At 39.0% G+C, this 24,454-nt stretch overlaps 1 protein-coding gene across 18 annotated transcripts in view; it reads right to left on the bottom strand.

Moving 5' to 3' along the window:
* Nucleotides 1-24,454, bottom strand: part of RAB27B (RAB27B, member RAS oncogene family) — a 217,506-nt gene that overhangs the window by 70,759 nt on the left and 122,293 nt on the right. For 4 of the 18 annotated variants that reach the window (XM_081562233.1, XM_081562224.1, XM_081562226.1 and 1 more), the window contains one exon: nt 22,344-22,499. The exons of 11 other annotated variants lie outside the window; for them this stretch is intronic. The gene's annotated coding sequence lies outside the window, so the exon portion shown is untranslated. Of the gene's footprint in view, nt 1-1,963; nt 2,072-3,626; nt 3,821-22,343; nt 22,500-24,454 lie in introns of all 18 variants that reach the window. 3 more of the 18 variants (XR_014074722.1, XR_014074724.1, XM_081562228.1) reach the window with 2 other exon arrangements.

Here is a 24,454-nt window from a genome sequence, read left to right as displayed (position 1 = left end):
TTCGAAACGTGCTTATACCAGGGAGGAAGGAACACAGTTTTAGAACAGGATGGCTGGTTCATATGGATGTTCAGGATAAAATGTACTAATTTGATTAGCTCAGAATGCTTGCAATTGTTTTCAGTTTGATGAAATTCAAACCTAGAGTAAGCCCTACCTTAATTCAAAGACCCACCCTTGATCTTTAGGAAAGACACTGAACAACTCTGCAAATACCATGCAGAATGTCTTCTTTGTACGTTTTCCCAAAAGATCATGCTGCTATTACAATTTCCCAAGGTGATATTGGGGAAACATGATCTTTTCCCGAACAGCAGAAAGTCAACCCTGAGATACCACTAATGTCTGGGTAATAAGAAAGTCACTGCAATTCAAAGATATTCCTATCATCAGGGCTGATGCCTTAATCAAATTCAGCTTCACAGTGGGCTCAATAGGAATTCAAATCCATCTCATCCATCTCATTTTTCTCTAACCAATAGGTTAAATGTGATAGAAAGCTAACTTGAAGATACTGAAATTATGCAATGTAACCATAGAGAATACTTCCAATTGGATAGTTTTTCTCTAAAAGAATTACAGATATTTGTGTCATTACTAGGAAAGATGCAAAAAAGGTGATTCCTATCACATCTCCACTTGATTCTCTACAATGACCTGTGTCGAAGGTGGATGGGTCTTCAAGAATGTCAATAAACATCTTTATACTTAATCAGATGATTTCAACTGCAACTAATGCAATTAAGTAGACAGTTTTTAAGATAGCTTCTTATATGATATACTTGATGAAAGTGTGAAAGTGTTAGTTATTCAGTCATGTCCACCTCTTTGTGACCCCATGGACTATAGCCCTACAGGCTCCTCTGTCCTTGGGATACTCCAGGCAAGAATACTGGAGTGGATTGCCATTTTCTTTTCCAGGAAATCTTCCCAACCCAGGGATGGAACCCAGGTCTTCTGCACTGCAGGTGGATTCTTTACCATCTGAGGCATCAGGGAAGCCAATATACTTGGATAGATGACTCTAAATCATTTATTTACTGAATTACCTGAAAGTCTCTCCAGTTGATCCAGATTTAGAGTATTTCTGTTTCTTGTACTTTAAGCCCAAGAGGTTTATAATAAAAGAATTATCTGTAGTAGTGTGCTATATAGAACCTTTGGCATCTCCTAGTAGGGAAATCATTTTGGAAGCTTCTATGTGTAATATCATAGAATGGAAAGTCTTCCCAGGTTCAGGATAAAGTAAGGTGAACAAGCATTCTAAATCAAAAGGCTTGGCTTTCACTCCATAGTTGGCCAAAAGACATTTGTGGTGTTTCTTCTTTGATTTTTACATGTCAGAAACAGAGGGATTTAAGATAATTTGTTCTGCTTACAAAAATTTCATATGTCTGACAATAGTATACATGTTCAAAGAATGAATGTTTGTTGAATGAGTCAATAAATAAATGAATCTGTTCACTACTTTGATAGCCTTAGTGAGGAAATTTTCTCAAAAAGTGGGAGTGGTGGGATGGAGAAGAGTCGCTCGTCCATTCTGATTTTAATATATTTCATCAGATCTTATTTTTCATAACTGAAAAGTTAAAAGTTCAAAAAATATATTTGTAAAAATGATTCAAAGAGCTGTATATCAGACTCTCAAAGTGAATGTGATCTGAGATAAAAGCAACCACAGTAAATTAAGGAAACTCCTCGAGGCAGCATGATATAAATGTGTGTATTTTTTTTTCAATGAAAATTAGAAAGAGAAGCATTGATTCTCTCATTTTAGTTCTCATAAACTTATGCTACAATTAAAGGTAAACATATTGGCAACCCTCCTACTACTTAACGCAAGATAAATAAATCACAGAAATGCCTTGGCTATTCCTGGGCACCCTCAGCCTTGCCTCATCTCATTAGTGACTAAACTGGATCTGTAACAATCAGAAAATGCACGGCCCAACTTGCACTTAACTATCTAAGATCTTTTAACATTGGTCATCACCCTTTGCAGTCTGCTTTCTCCAACTCATAGCAAGTGGTTACAAGTTTTCTAATCTCTTCTTCCTCCTTGAGGCTTTCACTGTAAAGACAAAATTATTATCATTTATACTTCTGTTTTACAGTTAGGAATTAAAATGAAATGTTTGCTTAAATAATTCATTCAATTGTTAATAACCACCCAATAAGTTAGAGGGAAATTTTAATATGTAAAACCACACATGGTCATTCTTCAGTTATTTGGGGATAAATATATTTACAGATAGAAAAAGAACACAGATAAAGGCTTTTGATAACACTGGAAATTTGTAAAATATCTCAAAGTTGAATACAGTCCCTGACCCCATAACTCAATGACCCCGTGATTTATGGAGTTGCAAATATTATTGTATGCAAGTTAGTTTTGATTTGACATTGACTTCTTGCTTCCAATATGCCCCTGTGGAATCATAAAGCATTTGAAGTCCCTTAATGACCTCACAGGACTCTTACTGGTACAATTGATGGGTTTTAGCTAAGACAGGTAACTACCAAATCTGCTTCTCCACAGTAACTCCAAAAAGGCTTGCAGCTTATACCTGTGCTTGTTATAATAATGCTTTATTTTACACTGTTACCAGAGACTATAAATAATTTCATTTCTACTGCTGAGTTTCTGTTTTCACAAAAACAATTAAATTATAGTCAATAAACCAGTTGAAGAAAGCAAGGGATTATATATTCAAATTTAACAAATACAAACACTGAGAAAAATTTTTATATTTAAAGAGACAAGATTTACCTCGCTGATAAATTAAAAATACTAAGTAGAATGTCAAATTCTCTCAAGCATTTATGTGCTTTAACTTTGAAAATTAAAATTCATATTTTGGATTTCACTAGCTAGAATAATTATCTCATCTATTTATTTACTGATCCTCAAAATAAAACACTTTGTCTCCACTTTTTTTTTTCAGGTGTCCCTGTTTAATGCATATTTCTTCATTCAATTAATATCTGCCTATAATTTTAAAAACCACATCATTTGACTGAATATCTCCCCTGATTATCATGGTACTGACAAGAGGGAAAGGTTTGAGTTTTAACAGATATTTTTGTTCAATAGCTCTTATAAAATTTCTTTCTTCAAAATATTGTGATTTTTAAAAAAATCTGGTAGGTAGTATTAAATTAAGTATAATATGTTTGGTTCTAGGACCTATGTAACAACCATGCTTGTTTTCTTGAGTCCTCAGTATTGTTCTTGACCATTAAAAAACATTTTCTTTCCTGAAAACATGAAGCATTCTATTCTATACCTTAGCTTAGCTGATTTATCCATTAAATTAAAACTATAATGTTCTTTTATGACTACAGCGATCCTAGTTCTAGCATGATTCATTTTCCTAAAGCCATAACTTAGGACAATTTTTGTACACGGTGACTAATATGTAGTCAAAAATTTAGACTATATTTTTTAAAGTTAACATTTTAACCAAAAAAAGGTAAATACTGCTGATTTATCCTTTGACATATAAATATTTTTAAATGAGTAGCAATTTACACTATGAAATTCTATAGTATATTGGACATAAGAATGTTGTTACTAACTGAAACTGTCATCTGTGACTGCCCAATTCCAGGAGTTCTTAACTTACTCAGAATAAGCTGCATGAAGCTCGTCAGTGAATGATGGTAGTTTAGTCCCTCAGTTATGTCCGACTCTGCAACGCTGAGGACTGTAGCCCACCAGGCTCCTCTGTCTATGGGATTTCCCAGGCAAGAATATGGAGTGGGTTGACATTTCCTTCTCCAGGGGATCTTCCCAACCCAGGGATCGAACCTGGGTCTCCTGCATTGCAAAAGGATTCTTTACTGCTGAGCCTAGACTAGTTAAAGCTTAATGAGCACAAAGGATCACTGAGGATTGACAATAACATGACACTTATGTCATTTCTGCATAAAAATGCTGCTGTTACAAAGAGGACTGAACCCTCCCAGCCTCCTCTTAGTGTTTGTTAGTATTAAATAGTTAAGTCCTGTGTCCCTAATGCTTTGCTTGTGGTTAGCTTGGATTTGGCACCTGTTTTATATTTTTCACTTATTTGTGTCTGTTTATATCCCAACTTGCTTTATAAAGATGATAGTTTTTTATATAAGTGCATAAAAATTCAGTAATAAAAATAAAATTGAAATCAATAAATAAAAAAAGGGCCATAAAGTTGAATAGGTACTTTATAAAAAGAGAAAAATCCAAATATCCAGTAAACATGAAAAGTTGCTCAACACCATTAGCCAGCAGAGAAATGCAAATTAAACCATAATGAGATACAACTATGCATCTATGAGTATGAATAAAACCAAATACCAGGTGTTGGTGAGGGCATAGGGCAAATGAAATGCTTGTTTATTGCTAGTGGAAGTGTAAATTGGTTTGACTATTTTGGAAAACTAAACTTGCGCAGAGATATGGCCCATTTTAAATATATGATTTGTAGAACTTGGGGCTTCCCTTGTGGCTCAGACAGTAAAGAATCTGCCTACAATCCAGGAGACCTTGGTTCAATCCCTGAGTTGGGTGAATTTCCCTGGAGGAGGGCATGGCAACCCACTCCAGTATTCTTGCCTGGAGAATCCCCATGGACAGAGGAGCCTGATGGGCTACAGTCTATGGGGTTGCAAAGAGTTGGACATGACTGAGCGACTAAGCACCCAGAACTCTGTAACATGTTCACCAGAAGTCTTTTACAAGAGCTATTTGTAGTATCAATAATTGCAAACTGAAAACAACCTAAATGTTCATTCATAATAACATAAAAAATTAAACATCATCAACTCAACAGACATGAGTTAGAGCAGACTCCAGGAGACAGTGAAGGTCAGGGAAGGCTGGCGTGCTGCAGTCCATGGGGTTGCAAAGAGTCAGACTCGACTGAGTGACTGAACAACAACAACAAAAAACCTAAAGTTACGTGTGTTCATAAAATGGAATATTACACACCAATGGGGACAGAGTGTTTTTAACCTGCAATATTAGTGAATCACACAGGCATAATGCTGCAAAAGAAAATCCAGCCACAAAACAATATATATGTTGAATATGTATATATTCAAAGGCAGGCAAAATTAATCTATAGAGTTAGCTGTCAAGATAGTGATTATCTTGTCAGGGTTGAGGGCAGTGGCTAAGAAGAGACTGGAGAGAAATTCTAGGGATGTTCCAGCTCTTCATTTGTGTGCTGGTTACAAGATGCATCTGTTCTGTGATCAAACGTACAATTTGTACACATTTCTGCATGCACTTTGTCCAGCCGTAAAATTATCTTAAAAGATAAATTAACAACGAATGAAAACTGAAATCAGATTACAGTGAAAAAGAGAATGTGAATGGATGAAGTCAGAAGTTAGGCTAGCACAGAAAAATACCTTCTCTAACATTTGTTAGAGACCATAAAGTCAATATCATCCATTACGTCCATAAAAACAAACCTGTTGCTTAAGAGACACCTGCCCATTCATATAGCTAAGATCTCTGCTCCCTTGCACAGCTAAGGATCTTGGCTGTGTAATAAGCTATGGTTTCTGGAACATTTTGATAGTAAAATACCACAATGAATTGGTTTGGGGTGGTTTCTTAAAACAGCCATCAGTGTAGAAAGATGGTATTAATAGGAAATTATAATTCAGTAAAAGTAAATAAGCAGTTCTATGGGCAAATGAGGGGTTCACAAAATGGAATTCTTTGCAACTTTAATCTAGTTGAGGAATTGTTTTTAGAGGAAGGAATTGATAAGACTGTATCCTCAGTACGTAGATTTTGATAAGTCCTGAGTCAAACGGCTATCAGACTGTATCTCCTCAGGAGTACTTGGACAGCAGCCGTTATATTGCTGGTTACATGAGGATCCATGGGTTTTAGCCAATACATAAAAGTGACATGTTGTTATGAAAGCCGAGGAACTTGTAAGGGTATGTGTCTGATAGAAGAGCTCTCTATTTCTGCTCAAGGTTAGACCAAGACAGGCTCCTCGGTAAGCCGCTTGGGGCTCTTCCCTACTATACAGTCATCACATCTCTGAAGTGCCACATCGTGGAGCGTTAACCCAATCTTTGGGGGAAAAAAATTAGGTAAGTGTGATCCATGCATTTTCAGTGGGAACACTACTACCCGTAAGTGGGTGAAATTCATTCTGGGAGAGTGAAATAATCTTATTCTTTTTATGTATAAGACATAGATATACATACATCATATGCATAGATGTACTGCATATCTGCGGTATTAAAATTTCATGGTGGTGGGGTGCAATTAAGGGGGAAAAACAACTGAAAAGGCTTCTTGGATTGGAGTGGGGGTGTAAAATAACAGTTAAGAAAAGCTGATGGAATCACATGCCAAACACAAAACGATAGCAGCTACCTTTCTCCAGCCCTGATTCACAGCTATTTAAATATTTAAACTTCCACCATAACCTCATTCAGTATCATTTAACATAAATAATTTATAACGTATTGATATAGTCTCAAAATGAATAAGTTAACTAAGTTAAATGTAGGGCCATGTTTCATAAAAGGATGAATTTGGGTTTAGAATATTAATATTTTGGCTTGGTTGTTGTTCTATTAATGTCAGTCCTGTCTTGGGAAAGTAAAAATTGTGTTATACTGCTTAACAACCCCTGTCTTTTTATGGTCTGCAGTAGGAGGGAGTAGATACAGCTCACTCAAGATGTGTATCTTGTGGTTGTTAAAAATAAAAAGTAGCCAGAGGGTAATATGCTCTGGAGCACTGAAGTGGAATCACTGAAATTAATTTCTTAAAAAAAAAAAAGAAAGTCCTCAATGTAACTGGTGAAACAATGCAAAAGCATATAAAGCCGTAAATTCCCTTACTCCATTTTGTCCTACACCCTTGAGTTAATCAAAGGTATTTCCACAAGCTTTTTCCCCATTTTATTGAGATACAATTGCTGTATAACATTGTGTAAGGTGTACGATGAAATGATCTGATATATGTGTATATTGCAAACTGATTACCACAATAAAGTCAGTTAATAGAGCAATCACCTCACATAGTTTCAATCGTGTGTGTGTGTTTGTGTGTCTGTGGTGAGAACTTTTAAAATCTACTCTCTTAGGTAACTTTCAAATCTACAAACAGTATTGTTAAATATATTCACATGTTATACATTACCTTACCTTACATCCCCAGAAAATGATTCATCTTATACCTGGAAATTTGTATCCTTTGACCACCTTTCTCATTTTTCACCCTCCAACTCTTGCCCCTGACAACTACCAACCCACTCTCTGTGTCTATGAATCAGGGGTTTAAATCTTTATTTATTTTAATTGCTGGCTGTGTTTGGGTCCTGGTCGCTGCACTCGGGCTTTCTCTAACTACGGTGAGCGGGGGCTACTCTCTAGCTGCTTGCACAGACTCCTCACTGCAGGGGCTTCTTGTGTTGCAGAGCACAGGCTCCAGGGCACGTGGGCTTGGCTGTGCAGCTCCTGGACTCTCGAGCACAGGCTCAACAGCTGTGGCGCACGGGCTTAGTTGCTCTGTGGCATGTGGGATCTTCCCAGATCAGGGACTGAACCCGTGTCTCCTGCGTTGGCAGGCAGATTCTTTACCATTGAGCCACCAGAGAAGCCCCAAGTACGTTTTTTTTTGGATTCCACATAAGTGAGATCATAAGTGTCTTTTTATTTCTAACCTATTTCACCAAGCATAATGTCCTCAAGTTTCATCCATGTTGCTGCAGATGGTAGAATTTCCTTCTCTTATGGCTGAATAATATTCTGTTGTGTGTGTATCACATTTCTTTATCCATTCTTGCATCAATGGATACACAGATAGCTTCCATGTCTTGGCTATTGTAAATAATGCTGCAGTGAACATGGGGTGCAGATATCTCGTCAAGATAGTGATTGCATTTCGTTCAGTTATATGCTCAGAAGTGGAATTGCTGGATCACATGTAAGTCCAATTTTTAATTTCTTGAGGAACCTCTATAACTGTTTTTCATAGTGACTGCACCAGTTGGCATTCTCACCAACCTGGCACAAGGCTTTCCTTTTCTCCACTTCCTTACCAACTCGTGTTATCTCTTGGCTTTTCAATAATGGCCATTCCAATGGGCATGAGATGATATCTCATGGTTTTCTTTTGCATTTCCCTGACGATCAGTGATGTTGAGCACTTTGTCATGTACCTATTGGCCGTTTGAATATCTTCTTTGGAAGAATGTCTATTCAGGTCCTTTGCCCACGTATGGTTCAATTATTTGGTATTCATGCTATTGATCTGTAAAAGTTCCTTATATATTTTGGATATTAATTCCTTATCAGGTTGTCTTTTCACCTTGGGGCTCACTTTCTGCTTAGTCGGATGTAGTCTTACCTGTTTGCTTTGCCCTTGCTGCTTGTGCTCTGGATGTCACACCCATAAAACCCCTGGGAAGGCCAATGTCAAAGAGCTTTCTCTCTGTTTTATTTTTCCTAGGAGTTTTATGGTTTCAAGTCTCACTTTTAAGTTTTTAATCCATTTTGAGTAAATTTCAGTAAGTAGTGAAAGGGAGAAGTACAATTTCATTGTTTGGCATGTGAATATCCAATTTCCCCATCACCATTTACTGAAAAAACTGTCCTTTCTCTATTGTGTCGTATTCTTGACTGTCTTTCCAAATATTAGTTGACCCTTATATGTATGTAGAAGCTTCTTAATGTTCATATACAATTTTTTTTTAAAGAGTAGTTACAGTAAATAAATCTGGATCATAAATTTTGGTCTATACCTGCTTTCCCAGTACAATATCAAAGTTGATTAGTTGCTGCGACAAAATAGTTGCCAAATAAACCATGGGCCTAAAACACTTAATATCTGACCCTTTACAAAGAAAGTTTACTGTCCCTAACAATTGAGCATAATTTCTTGTTTATTTATTTCATGCAAGACTGAATCTATTACAATGTTATTATAAAAGAATGTGTAATGAGATGAAAAGAGACTCCCAGTGCATATGAACCAAGCAGTTGAAAACAATATACATGGTAGAAGTCACTTTCAGCTAAAATATGCATATATAGAGATATGTGCATGTCTATGTGTATAGTTAGATAGACAGATGACACTGTGTGGGCTGCTGTGCTTAGAACTGAAGGAGCTCAACTGTCTGACAAGTTCCACTTCTGACCCAGCTAATTACCAATTGTGTTTAAACAGATAAGTTACCTGACTTTTCTGCTCCATTACTTTTTTATTACACACCGGAGATATTCAAATATAGATAGCTCTACCCCTCCCTTTCAAAAATTGATTTGTGGTAAATTAATGTAACAATATCCATCCCTTATGGTGATTTAATTATAAAATAAAACACAGAAAAGTAGTAACAGGATATCTAGAACATAAAAAGATACTACATTTTAAAATGTTCCTCTTATCTCAGTTTCAAATAGACAATAGAAGAGACAAGAAACTCCTAACATTTCTTTTTCAATAAGTAGATGGCTTGGAGAAAGGAGTAAAGAAAACCTTTTCAAAGCCTGGGCCATTCTTTCCCACAGTGATGGACAAGGACCACAGAGCCCCGGAGAAAAAGCCACAACTGAGAGCAACACAAGAAAAGGGTATTAATATATTTATAAGCCATGACATCAGGTTTCTTCTCTGAATTATGCCAATTAAGACCATAATTGCAGAGGATGACAGAGGAGCTATGCTTCTTCATTTGTTCTATTCCCCATTTTCATCAAGAAATGGCTAAGAAAATATATCTTATTAATAGTTTTATTTGCCATTATTTTGTATATTCATATTGTATGTAGGTATACATATACCTACATACAAGCTAGCTGTATACTGTCACCCTGCTTATTTAACTTCCATGCAGAGGACATCATGTGAAATGCTGGGCTGGATAAAGCACAAGCTGGAACCAAGATTGCCGGGAGAAATATCAACAACCTCAGATATGCAGATGATACCACCCTTATGGCAGAAAGTGAAGAAGAACTAAAGAGCCTCTTGATGAAAGTGAAAGAGGAGAGTGAAAAAGCTGGCTTAAAACTCAACATTCAAAAAACTTCGTGGCAAAAAAAGAGGGGAAAGTGGAAGCAGTGGCAGACTTTATTTTCATGGGCTCCAAAATCACTGCAGACGGTGACTGCAGCCATGAAATTAAAAGACGCTTGCTCCTTGGAAAGAAAGCTCTGACAAACCTTGACAGCATATTGAAGAGCAGAGACATCACTTTGCCAACAAAAGTCCATCCAGTCAAAGCTATGGTTTTTCCAGTAGCCATAAACGGATGTGAGAGTTGAACCATGAAGAAGGTTGAGCATCAAAGAATTGATGCTTTTGAATTGTGGTGCTGGAGAAGACTCTAGAGAGTCTCTTGGACTGAAAGGAGATCCAACCAGTCCATCCTAAAGGAGATCAGTCCTGAACTGGAGTGGTGGAAACCCACCAAGTCCCTGCATGGGGGTAGCAGGGAAACACAGAGGAGGGTGACAGATTCATTGGAGACAATGCTGAACCAAGCCGACACATAAGGATCGAGTGAACTATATAGAACCTCCTCTCCTGGTCAACGAAGCACAGGAAGGCTAACTGAAAAGTAATAAAATCTCAAAAGTGTTAGTTACCCAGTCATGTTTGACTCTTTGCAACCCCATGGACTGCAGCCCTCCAGGCTCCTCTGTCCATAGGATTTCCCAGGCAAGAATACTGGAGTGGGCTGCCATTTCCTTCTCCACGAACTCCTCCTGCCCCAGGCATAGAACCCAGGCCTCCTACCTTGCGGGCGGATTTGTTACTGTCTGAGTCACCAGGGAAGCCCAATAAAACAATCTAGATTCTAATAATTATTCACTTTTCCATTGGAAACGCACTAGTTTCAGGTCACCATCACTGAGCACTAACTACATGAAAACAATGGACTACATGCTGGGGATACAAAGACTACTGAACGGTAAAATTTATATGAAAGCCATGATTCTCGGTCTTAAAGTTTATTATAGTTTACAACTGCAGGGGTTCAAGAAGCTCACAAACTTTTGCTGGCTTTTTAAGATAATGATTTATTTAGTCTAGTGAGTACCTACAAATTTTGTAAGATCCCTGGTTTGAATTTCAAAATTATATTAATTCAAAGAAATTGCATAGTCTCTCTAGTCCCTTGTTCCCCTTTTATATAAAAAGAATAACAATGACCACTTCATAGAGTTGCATGCCTGAAAATACTTTGATAGATATTTGTGATAAATATATTAAATAAAGAGAAAGCACAGTATTTCCTAGAATTAAGTTTTGTTCAACTAGATTTATTGAGAGCCTTATAAGTGAGAGGCCTTACAATAGAATCTGAAAGTTTAATCTTACTGAAAGTGAATGAGGAATGGATCACAAATGGTGGATCCATTCATGAGTCCCTATATTCATCTGCCAAATGTATCAAATTGTAACTTTAATTATGTACAGTTTATTTTATATCAATGAAACATCAATAAAGCTGTCTGAAAAAAGTAACATAAACATAAAACTAGGCTTTTTAAATAGCAACCCCTTAAAGGAGACACCTTTGCCAACAAAGGTTCATCTAGTCAAGGCTATGGTTTTTCCAGTAGTCATGTAAGGACGTGCGAGTTGGACTATAAAGAAAGCTGACCACCGAAGAATTAATGTTTTGAACTGTGGTGTTGAAGAAGACTCTTGAGAGTCCCTTGGACTGCAAGGAGATCCAGCAGTCCATCCTAAAAGAAATCAGTCCTGAATTGGAAGGACTGGTGTTGAAGCTGAAACTCCAATACTTTGGCCACCTCATGCGAAGAGCTAACTTATTGTAAAAGACCTGATGCTGGGAAAGATTGAAGGCAGGAAGAGAAGGGGACAACAAAGGATGAAATGGTTGGATGGCATCACTGACTCAATGGACATGAGTTTGAGTAAACTCCGGGAGTTGGTGATGGACAGGGAGGCCTGGTGTGCTGTAGTCCACGGGGTCGCAAAGAGATGGACACGACTGAGCGACTGAACTGAACCGAAGGGAGACATCATCATCTTTTTATTTAGCTCCTTCCCCTCCTACTCTGTCTCCCTCAATGTGGAGTGCCTTGTAAGTACTGGTTCTCCTATTTTATATTTTAAAGATGTTTACTTGTTCTCATGTGGTGTATTTTCAATAATGTTTTCACATCAGTATTTTTCAAACAACTTAGACAAATGTTGAAAAGTTGGAGAAAAACAAAATTATGGTTATTTAGATTCTTAATTAATAGGAAAACCTAATTTTTTTAGCTTTTTAAAAATCAGTATAATCCAAATATGATTATCTGTACATGAATAGGCATGAGTGTATTCTACAAAGCAATAAGAAACATAGCTCAATTTTCCAAGAAATGAAATCTTATGTGGGATTTATTTAATACTATTTGTACCTAATTTTTGAATAGTGTCTTATATGGCATGTAGGTAGATGCTAGGTATGGTATTATATTGAAGTGAATAATTATAATCAGCTGCTTTCTAGTTAACTAAAGCATTTCTAAGCATGTTTGACTCCAAACTCTTGGTTTTGACTTTCATACTAGTTAAGGTTTTATTGCATCATGCAATATAATAAATCACTCCAAACTGCAGTGCTTTAAACCAATGTTTACTCTCAAATTGGAAAATTTCATTTGAAAGATTTGATCATGTATTAATTGCTCTAACAATTATCTTTCCTTAGGAAAAGTTTTTCTGTGGATCCTGGGTTGCATCTTTTCATGTGGCTTTGCTTGTGTTTTCTCTTAACAATTTGCTATAGTTCCTGGCCTAGGAAACACTCATCTCATTTTTGAGCATGGCTAGATATTAATTGATTTCATATTTTTCTGTAATTTTAATTAATATTTCATATTAAGTGGATTATTTTAGTAAGGCAGGGTTATTTAACTGTGCATTCCAATGGAAAATTGGAGGCATTTTAAATTAGGCACACGTGTTTGTGTTTGTACACATGATAATCAGTTTATATTTTTGACCAGTTTGGAAAGAAGAAATTGTTTTAGCTTATTCAGTAAAGAACTGCATGATCGATCCTAAATCAATGTATTTTTAAAACACATTCACTAGTATCCTGACTTTGTTTACTAGGTTGACACCTGGCATCTTTACTTGCTCACGACTGGTAGAAATTTCTGATGTTTCCTACTGGCTAGTTCTTCTCTACTTCAGTGTCGGTGAAGAGCTGCACTCTCTCGACTTTTGAGGTGTGGTTTGGCTGGATGACTGGTTTTAGTCAGAGAAATACGGACGGGGTGACATGTGCCGCTTCCAGGAGGAAACGTTTCTGAGACGGTGCCTACGCTGCCTCAGGGAGCACGGCAGTGAGGGTTGAGGTGGGAGACGCAAAGACACCACGGCCGACTGGGATGCTGGGATGCTGCGCCAACTCACGGAGGAGAGCTGCGCAGAAGGATCGCCTACGCCACAAGCGAATAAGAAGAACTGCTCAGAGACGGGGACTATTTGTTACCACAGCGTTACTGATCTTATCCAGATGAGTACAAAGAATGTATAGCAACTTAAGTAGTAAACGATAAACAAATTTTAAGTATTCATCATGGCATAATAATGTAACCAATTTTATTTGTCCTTCAATTATAATCAAAACTCCTCTGGCTTTTTACTAGATTTTAACAACGTTTAACATGCAGATACTGCAGAATTCACTTCTATTTTGAAAGATACAAACAGACTGGGGACCAGGGAAAGACCTAAAAGACCAAGCCTAGTACCATGTATGTCTATGTTCAGAGAGAGATTTCCTCTCAAGTGATGAAATAATAGGCAAACTTTAAGGTCTCATTTACTTTCTGAGCGCTTTTTTCCCCCTATTTCAGACATGAGTGGTTTTCACAGCGTGTACCTTGCCAGCATGGACTTATCCCATTTTCAGAACTCATTTGTGAGTGCAAGTGTAGATGAAGGACTTGGTAAACTTGGTCTGTTCCCTACTGAGTGTTCAAGAACAAAACTAACAAGACCTTGCAAAAATGGGGCTCGTTCCCTACTGAGTGGTCAAGAGAAAAACTATTACACTACTAACAAGACCTTGCAGGTGGTACTTGAATCTCACAAAGGTATCATCACTGACACACATTCACCAGAAATAAGATGAGCTTGTTTCCATAGCTGGCTGTCAAATGATATGCCTATTGACATAGTTAAGAAATTAGCTGGTTTTATCAAAAGTTGAGTGTTAGTGGTGGCAGTCAAGCTACTGTGGTCACCCCTGCAAAGCCCCAGGTTCCTGAGGAGGTTGCATTTTTAGGATAAAAAGATAAGGACTTTTAAAAAGCCTGCCCAACCCTTCTGCTGCCCACTCCTGAATGATAAATTCAACCCTCAAAACAGAGGATTATCCTCAAAGCCAGTGCCCATTAACGTTTGGAAACTTTTTTGTTTTGAATACTGACATAGCACATAATGGGCTATGTCTCAAAGCAGGACAAGGACAGTTAAATGAAAACTAAAAGCCAGTTAATTTAAATAAACTTCAGAAAATGGTTCAGCATTTCAGAATAAGCTTACCATACTTAATGGCTCAAACCTACTCATGTTTGCTTGTAAGAGATTTAGAATGTTTATTTCTGATATTGAGCTGGTCAATATTGATGTGATTCTTTAGTTTTTCAGTTCAGTTCAATTCAGTCACTCAGTTGTGTCTAACTCTGCGACTGCATGAACTGCAGCACACCAGGCCTCCCTGTCCATCACCAACTCCCGAAGTCCACCCAAACCCATGTCCACTGAGTCGGTGATGCCATCCAACCGTCTCATCCTCTGTTGTCCCCTTCTCTTCCTGCCCTCAATCTTTCCCAGCATCAGGGTCTTTTCAAATGAGTCAGCTCTTTACATCAGGTGGCCAAAGTATTGGAGTTTCAGCTTCAACATCAGTCCTTCCAATGAACACCCAGGACTGATCTTGAATGTTATTTTTTTTCTAGTCTTTAAGTTTAAAAATGGTGTTGAAAGTGAAAGTGTTAGTCTGTCAGTTGTGTCCAACTCTTCATGACCCCATGGACAGTAGCCCGCCAGGACAGAATCCTCTGTCCATGAGATTCTCCAGGCAAGAATACTGGAGTGGGTTGCCATTCCTTTCTCCAGGAGATCTTCCCAACCCAGGGATCAAACCTGGGTCTCCTGCATTGCAGGCAGATTCTTTACTGTTTGAGCCACCAAGAAAGCACTTAGAGACTCATATTTCCTACCCATGTAACCATTCCAGCTTGATAGCAGCTAACAAACATCCTGAAAATTAGTTCAACTATGCCATTATACATCCAAAAGATGTTGTAAAATTATATATATATGTGTGTATATATGTGCGTATATATGTGCGTATATATGTGCGTATATATGTGTGTATATGTGTGTGTATATATGTGCGTATATATGTGCGTATATATGTGCGTATATATGTGCGTATATATGTGTGTATATGTGTGTGTATATATGTGTGTATATATGTGTGTATATGTAGTCCTCAGACATGTATTTATATTCCATGTTCGTTATCTTCTATCGTGTGTGTGTGCTTAGTCACTCAGTTGCGACCAACTTTTTTGCGACCCCAGGAACTATAGCCCACCAGGCTCCTCTGTCCATAGAATTCTCCAGGCAAGAATACTGGAGTGGGTAGTCATTCCCGTCTCTAGGGGATCTTTCTAATCCAGGGATTGAACCCCGATCTCCTGCAATGCATGTAGATTTTTTTCTACCTTAGCCACTAGGGAAGCCCATCTTCTTTCATAGGTTTAAAAATTTCAAAGCTTTTGATTACCATATCATCATTAAATTTTAACAATTCTTCCTTCTATTTGTTCCTGTCAACAAATTCATTATCATTTTCAATCAATATTTGTTAAGGTCTTTTTTTTTTCTATTTTTAATGGTATAATAATATTGAGACAGTAGATTCACCATTCTTGGTGTGTAATTCGGAAACTTTGGTAAATGTCATTTAGTCACCACCTCTGTCAGATCCAGAACAGTTCCATCATCTCTAAAAAATCCTCCATAGTCCCTGACCCCAACCTCCCAGCAATTACTGATATGGTTTTTGTCCCTATAGTTTTGACTTTTCAAGAATTTCAGATAAATGGAATCATATGGTCTATAGTCTTTGAGTACGGTTTCTTTCAGTTAGCTTAATGTGTAAGTGTGGGTTTTTTAAATCATGTCCTGCCATGTCTCAAAATTTGGTTTAAGTCTTACAGCATTAAATATATATTTTGGCCTCACTTTCATTATCTGATGTTTCTCATATAGTAATTTCTACTGTAAATTTCTCACATAAATGAAATCAGCTTCCTCAAAGTCTGTTAGAGCAAATTCCTTTCCCCTTCAGTATCTTTGTTTCGGTTTCTTTCCCCTCTGGATACCAAACCCATCACCTTGACCAGTTCAAATCCTTCATGTATTCCTATAGCATGAAAGTCCTGCTTTCTCAAATAGTTTTCTCTAAAAAATACTGATGATAATAAACCCTATGTTAAATGGACTGATCATAGGATACATGGATTGTTTCAGATTTATTTGTATTTTCTCCCCTGCCAGAATGTAAAGTCCCTGAGATCAAGATAAGTTTCTAGCGTGAGAAGGATTACATATTAAGACCAATTATAGTACAGTCAAAGCTATGCTTTTTCCAGTAGTCAGGTATGTAGCTCAGTCGGTAAACAATCCGCCGGCAATGCAGGAGTCTGCCTGCAATGCACGAGACCAGGATTCGACTCCTGGGCCCTGAAGATTCCCTGAAGAAGGAAATGGCAACCCACTCCAGTATTCTTGCCTGAAAATCCCATAGACAAAGGAGCCTGGCTGGCTACAGTCCATGGGTCACAAGAGTCGAACACGACTTAGCAACTAAACCACAGGTATGGATGCAAGAGTTGGGACCATAAAGAAGGCTGAGTGCTGAAGAATTAAGGGATACTTAAAGGACACTCAAGGGTCCCTGAAGGACCAGTGGTTAGGACTCCATGCTTCTGAGGACCTCAGTTCAATCCCTATTTGGGGAACTAAGATCCCATAAGCTATGCAGCCAAGTAAAAAATAAGAATAAGACACTACAAAAGAGTAACGAGTATTCCTACAAAGAGGTATTGAAGGAAAGTAGGGAACCAGTCATGTCTTCATAAACTTGAACAACTGGTGTTCAGACAGAGTGGGATATTATACAAATTCACCAAAGAGAGTGCAAAATGAGTAGGCTAGGGTTTTTGCTTTTTGTCTTTTGTCTTTTTTTGAAAATAATAGGCTTAATTGGTGTGGCTTTGAGGAACTGATGAAGACTGGATTTACCGCAATCAGCCATCATTGATTCATTGATTACAGGATCAATCCTGGTGACTTTTTGTTTTCCCTAGAGTTAGCAACTAAAATTAGAAGTTAGTTCCTAATTGAGAAGCAGAGGCCTGCAAAAAAGGTGTTAAAATGAATATTATCTCTTGATGTAAAGATGGCAAAATGGAACTTGAAATTTTCTATGAGATCCATGAGACAACAACTTCAACTAATCAACCCAAAGAAAAGTCACAGGTCAGCATTAGCCGTCAGTTGCCCCCCTCAGATTCAAGGAAAACGCATATCTGCTTCACAGTGGCTAATGGCCAAGGGTGTCCAAAATGAAGCATACAGATTCGGCTATTTGAATGTCATGTGCCTTTTATGGGAAGAATTCCAATGTGCAGCTACTTTGTCTTAGTATTAGCAGTCATATGAATCAGTGATTAAAAAGCCACAGGTTCACTGATGACCAACTGAAGATGACAGTTGGAGATGACTATGCTGCTTCTGCACGTAACCACCATCACCCCCAACTCTGTCTACAAATGCTCTCACCCCTTGCTTGTTGGGGGTGGGGGGGATTGGCCTTTGGACAGATGTCCACCACCCTCCCCACAGTTGCTGGCATCTGAAATAAAGCAAACTTTCCTTTACATCAAAAAAAAAGAAAAAAAAAAGCCACAGGTTCTTAAATAATATGTCTAATGCCTTTACTTCAGACAAAAATTTATTTCCTACAAGTAGGGGCAGCCAGTGACTCTTTACACCAATTTCAGAATCATTTAGGTGAACAAATTTTAAATATTTTTCAAAATACACAGACTAAGCAGAGACTGCCTCATGTGTGCTAAATTGCTTCAGTTGTGTCCGACTCTGTGACACTACAGATGTAGCCCACCAGGCTCCTCTGTCCACGGGATCCTCCAGGAAAGAATACTGGAGTGGGTTGCCATTTCCTCCTCCAAGGGATCTTCCTGACCCAGGGATCGGACCCGCGTCTCTTACGTCTCCTGCATTGGCAGGCAGGTTCTTCCTCACTAGCACCCCCTGGAATGTGCCCCATCTGCCACCGTTTCAGTCTCTGGTGACCTTCCCCCTCTTTGACAGGAGTCTTAGAAACGTGTATATTTTTCCGCAGATACATGCACAGTGAATGCTGTGTTGTTTTGTTTTGTTTTCCTTTTACATTTATTTTTGGCCGCCCTGGGTCTTCTTTGCTGCACAGGGGCTTTCTCCAGCTGTGCCAAGCAGGAGGTACGCTCTGGCTGTGGTGTGCAGGTTCCTCTTTGCGGCGGCTTCCTTGTTCTGGAGCCGGGCTCTAGGGCACGCGGGCTTCAGTAGTTGTGGTGTGCGGGCTCAGGAGTTGCAGCTCGAGGGCTTAGTTGCTCTTTGGCATGTGGAATCCTCCCGGACTAGGGATCAAACCCGTGATCCCTGCATTGGCAGGTAGATTCTTAACCCCCAGACCACCAGCGAAGCCTTTAAATGCAGTCTTATTCCTAACACATTCTCCATGTGTAGCTCACCTTGGAAGTGAGAAACATTTCAAGTGACTGACAAAAAGAAGGCACGCTTTATTTTTTTTAAACACCCAACAGATCTAAAAGAAAAGAAAGAGTCTGAACTAGAGAATTATTATTATAATTTTCACCGTGATAATTCTTGTAATAACTTTTGAGTTAGGCATACATTTAAGTTCTTAGAAATATGAATGAGAAAGCAACAGTGTCCAAGAGTGTTAGGTAGGCTGAATTGTTTCATTTGTTATTTGGATCCTCAATGCTTGTGTACACTTGAAATCAAAGTGACTAGCTAAACAAGGAGATAAAAAGAAAGACGCTCCTCTAATCAAAGTCTTATGTGCCCCCTACAAAGTAACACAATAGTCTCCGTGTTACAACAGGCTTCATCTTTTTAAGAAGAGATGAGTTCTGAGTTAAGCGGATGACTCAGATACCAAAACAATTCACAGTCCTTGACCTAAGGCTGAGTCCACTGCTTATCTGTACTGGCTGTCAACATTATCTCAAAAATTGTGCTCTCCACTGAGCACCGGATGTGGGCATCGGAAACAAACAAGGAAGCAGCAGCAAAGCATTTGATATCTCTAAGGAAATCCCACAGCTCGCAAGCAAACTCAGTGGACTGAATACATCATTCACTTTTATCCTGAAGAAGCAGTTAAATCAGATGCTCTATCACAGAGCCATGAAAACAAATGAGCCCACAACTTCATATGGGATGGCTTTGTCTCAACTTCTGAGAAAGAGATGAACGCTTTTGATGGAGGAGTATTTACTTACTCAATCCATGCATTTGGGGACCTCCATTATATTTTACAGTGGAGTAAAAAAATAAAAATAATTGCTTCTCTGAAATATTTTTATTACTCAACATGAAACCCAGTCTTTGGAAACTGATCTTTTTAGAAACTGATGTTTCAAACAACTAAAGGTACCTGTTTAGTTAATAGTGAGTCAGCCTTGAGATTGCTTTCAACTTTATTAATATTTTTAAAATATTATCTGCCCCTGTTTTCAGGGCATGGTAGCACAGATCTCTAAAATCACAAACCCAAGCTAGGAGTTTCAAGTCATCACTCCTGGACTATCATCTTTTTAGAGAGGGATGTCTTCAACCACACTGGGATAAAGACAAACCTACTCACAGATTCTCCAAGAATAGGGAGGAAACTATTAGCATTTAAGGTTGAGAAAATTGTTTTGTGCTTTGAATCTATACCTAGGATACTACCCCCAACAATTTTGAATAGAAAGACATAAATTTCTACAAGTGGAGAAAAAGGTAAATGGAGAGTGTTACCATAATACGCTGATGGGGGAAAAATGAACCAGAAGGAAAAGAGATCAGACACTAAAAATATTCCTATGGTGTTTTCTTGTAGAGCCTTTTTGGGAATGAAAGCCACAGTGACCCCCTCATCTACCGAAGTTTCTCCTCTTTCTACTTCTCTGACTTTTGATGAAAACCTCCCCCTTCCTGCCCGCAACACCACTTCAAATAAAATATAAGGGGGATTCTGTACCTGGTAAGGCTTTGTTGTCCACTAGCTACATATTTCGGAGAAGGCAATGGCACCCCACTCCAGTCCTCTTGCCTGGAAAACCCCATGGATGGAGGAGCCTGGTAGGCTGCAGTCCATGGGGTCGCAAGGAGTCAGACACGACTGAGCGACTTCACTTTCACTTTTCACTTTCATGCCTTGGAGAAGGAAATGGCAACCCACTCCAGTACTCTTGCCTGGAGAATCCCAGGGACGGGGGAGCCTGGTGGGTGGCCGTCTCTGGGTTCACACAGAGTCGGACACGACTGAAGTGACTTAGCAGCAGCAGCTACATATTTGAGGGGGGTGCCCTTGAGTGAAAGTGAGACCTCCAGAGACCCCTCTCTTAGCTCCCTAACATCTTTCTTAACATTGCATACAAATAGCCCATACAAGTCAAAATTTAAAACAAAAAAACAAAAAACAAAACCTTCAAACATATATGAAAAAGGTGTCTACACAGTAAGAGACTCTCATATATCTTTCACCCAGAGACCCCATTCAAGTTTGGCCCAATGTCCCAAGAACATCTTTTAGACCAGGAGAATCCAACTTCAATCAGGAGTCACGTGCACTTAATTATCACATCTCTTTTCATGAACAGTTCCGCAGCCCTCCTTGGATCTTCATGACCTTGACATTTTTGAAGAGTACAGAATTTTTTAGCATCTCTCAGTTTGGTTTTGCTCGATGCTTCCTCACAGTTAGATTCAGCTACACCTTCCTAACAGTCACATTTTAATGTACATAGTCTCATGGAGATCCTGTTAAAATGCATGTTCTGATTAAGAAGACTCTGGTGAGATTCTTGGTTCTGCATTTTTTTTTAAATTGAAATACAGTTGATGTGTATACAATGTTGTGTTAGTTTCAGGTATATAGTAAAGTGATTCAGTTATATGTATTATACACACACACACACACACACACACACACACATATCTGGAAAAGAACACATCTTTTCCCTTATAGGTATTACAAGAAATTGAATACAGTTCCCTTTGCTATACAGTGGATCCTTGTTATTTATCTGGTTCTGCATTTCTAACAAGCTCTCAGGTCACAGATGGTGCTGACCACACTTAATTAAAAAGAGTCCATGAGCCACCAGTCAAGAAGAGGAGGCTACACTTAGGGCTGACTACCCCCTCCCCTCCATCAGGACCAATCCCACCATCCTCCATGCTTGGTCAGTGCTGTCACATCCACGAGTTCAAACCTTCCGAAGTCACTGATCTCCCCACCAGAAATCCCAGCCTTCCAGAGCTATTGATTTCCTCCATCCCCAAGTGAACTCCCAGACTTAGCCTCACCATCATCTTAGTAAACAGTTCCATCATCCACCCAGTCGTTTAAATCCGAAACCAAGAAGTCATCGTTAATTCTTCTCTCTTCCCACAGTCAATCTGGCAACAGGATCTAATTCCAAATACCCCAAATCTGTTCACTTCTCCTTGTCTCTGCTGCCCTTCATACACCATGTTATCAGCACTCCCCACCCCCGCATGACTGAAGTTCTTCCCCATCTGGTCTCACTGCTCCCACTCTGTCCCTCTCCCCACAGCCACCAGAGCGAGCTTTGGAAAATAACATGTCAGATACTTCTTCTTAAACATCTCTAATGGCCACTTATGACATTTAGGCAAAAAAAAAAAATCAAGCTCCTTTCTTTTTCCCAAGGACTTGTGTGACTTCTCTCATCTCATCCTTGCCTGAACACTTGCTGATTTGTTTTTTCTCTGACCAGCCAAGCTTCAAGCTGCTTCTGCCTTAGATAAGCTCCCTCCTGAACTCTGCATAGCTTGCTTGCTACTCCGTATTACTCAGACCTCTGCTCAAAAGCCAACCCCTCTGAGGACCTTCTGATTGCCTGATCTGAGACTGCCTCCTTCCTCAGTTTCTGTACTTCTCCACCCACCACTTTTATTTTCATAGTAAGCATCATTGCTCTGTAAAATTATATTATTTACTTACTTATAGGAGAAGGAACATTGTCAACCAGTTCCAGGAAAATGTACAGTCTTGGATCACCAGGTACCAGATGCAAAGGCAGGGACTAAGTCAGTGGGTGAGGGCTAACAGAAAGTGGAGGAGATGACAGGGCTCCCAACACCAGCTCCCTTCAGTCTTCTAAAGCAAAAAACAACAAACAAATAAAAGAAGAAACTTGGTTCAGCCTAGGAGTAAAACCTCAGTGCGCGCTCTCTCTCTCTGGAAATGTCCTTTCTACCTCCCACTGATAACTGTTGATGGAAGGAAATATACACTCTCTGGTGATTCTGCGAGAAGGCACTAAAACAGAGAAAAGCATCCTGCCAACTCTGCTAGAGCTGAGCTTCATGGCACCTTTAATAACTTGGATTCCTGCTTTGTTCTTGTGGTTGGCTAGCTGATAGAAATGGAGGCTCTGCTGTTTAGAGAATCCCACAGTCAAGCACCTTGTTAATGGGAAGGGAAAGGGGTCAGGACACCCAACTGTTGGCTGCTCTTGACGGACACGTATTCTGAAGGAAAATCCATCTACTCACAGGTCCTAAATTTGGGATCACTCCCAGTTTTCTGAAGCCCCCCTCCACACTAAAAAACATAGGAGGGACAGTTTCCATAGGAGATACCACAAGGTGTTCAACACAAATGCTTGCTAACTACAAATCTTCTACAGGTTTCAACCAATCTAGGTCAGAGGTCCCAAATTCTAAGGCAGTGGTCCTTACAGAGGGACTATTTTTGACCCCCTCCCCTCCCACTCCAGGGGAGGTTAGCCGCAGCTAGAGGCATTCCTGGTTATCACAGCTGGGTGGTAGAGGGTAGACCACTGGCATCTAGTATGTAAAAGTCAGAGAGGCGTCTAACCATCTTAACATTCACTGGACAGCCTTCTAATTCCCAACAAGAATAATCTGGCTCAATACGGCAGTAGTTCTGAGATTCAGAGATCCTGCTCAAAGGTCAGTGGACACAGATGGACAACAGGAAATGTGAAGCTGGCTGTGAATCCACAGGGCAACACGGGGACAGTGGTGCTCTGCGATACAGAAATATGGGACCAGTGATGACAATTTATGAAGGAGGAAAGGAATCTGGGTTCTTAATGGGTGATTTATATCTTTGGAACCTGTGTTATTATGGTTTGTTATAAATGCTGGAAATAAATTTTATAATGTTGAAAACCAATCCAAATTAAAATGCAGAAGCAAAATATATATATAAAAAAATAAAGCCACTCTCTGAGCCAAAATAAACACATTAGTGATCTGGATCTGGCCCATGGATTGCTGGTTTGCCATTGCAGATTTGGTACCCTGTTTATTATACAGGAGATGGCTATAATCACACAGTTAAGTCTGAGCACCTACAAGGACAGATAGCAGTTTAAAAATGGGCAGTAGTCTGAGCAATAACCAGAGAAAATGCCCACAAGTAAAAAAATGTTAATATAAACAAGAATTAAATTTAAACAATATCAGGGACTTGATAAGATTATAGAGGATGCTGAGGAGGTAAGCAGGGACCAGAGTCTTAAAATCTATGATCTATAGCACTGATTCAAATAGATGATGCAAAGAATATACAGTAGAAGGATGGGAAAAATACAAATAGGTTAATCTCAGAAGAAGGATTGCAAACAGTTGTAAAAGATGCTCAGTTGCCACAATAATCAAATTTATACAAATTAAAATGAGACAATTTTCCTCACTGAATTTAAAAAGCAAGTACTGCCCTGGTGGCTCAGTGGTAAAGAACCTGCCTGCCAATGCAGGAGACATGGGTTCGATCCCTGAGTCAGGAAGACCCCCTGGAGAAGGAAATGACAACCCACGTCAGTATTCTTGCCTGGGGAATCCCATGGACAGAGGAGCCTGGCATGTTACAGTCCATGGGGTCGCAAATTAGTCAGACACAACTTAGCGACTAAACAACTGCCCAGTGTGGCCAGGTAATGAGGAGAGTAGCACACCAGTGCACCTTGACAAATATAAACTTTCTTTGAAATCTAGAATGAAATCTAAAACTGCCCTCAAATTGAAAATGTACACATTCTTTCATGTACAAGTCCACATCTAGGAAATACCTTAAGGAAACAA

This window comes from Giraffa tippelskirchi, chromosome 14, assembly GCF_054371585.1.
Source record: "Giraffa tippelskirchi isolate mGirTip1 chromosome 14, T2T-mGirTip1v1.2.pri, whole genome shotgun sequence".
Classification (NCBI taxonomy): Eukaryota; Metazoa; Chordata; class Mammalia; order Artiodactyla; family Giraffidae; genus Giraffa; species Giraffa tippelskirchi.
The sequence above is the reverse complement of the archived record's forward strand: the minus strand, read 5'-3'. Positions and strand labels throughout refer to the sequence as shown.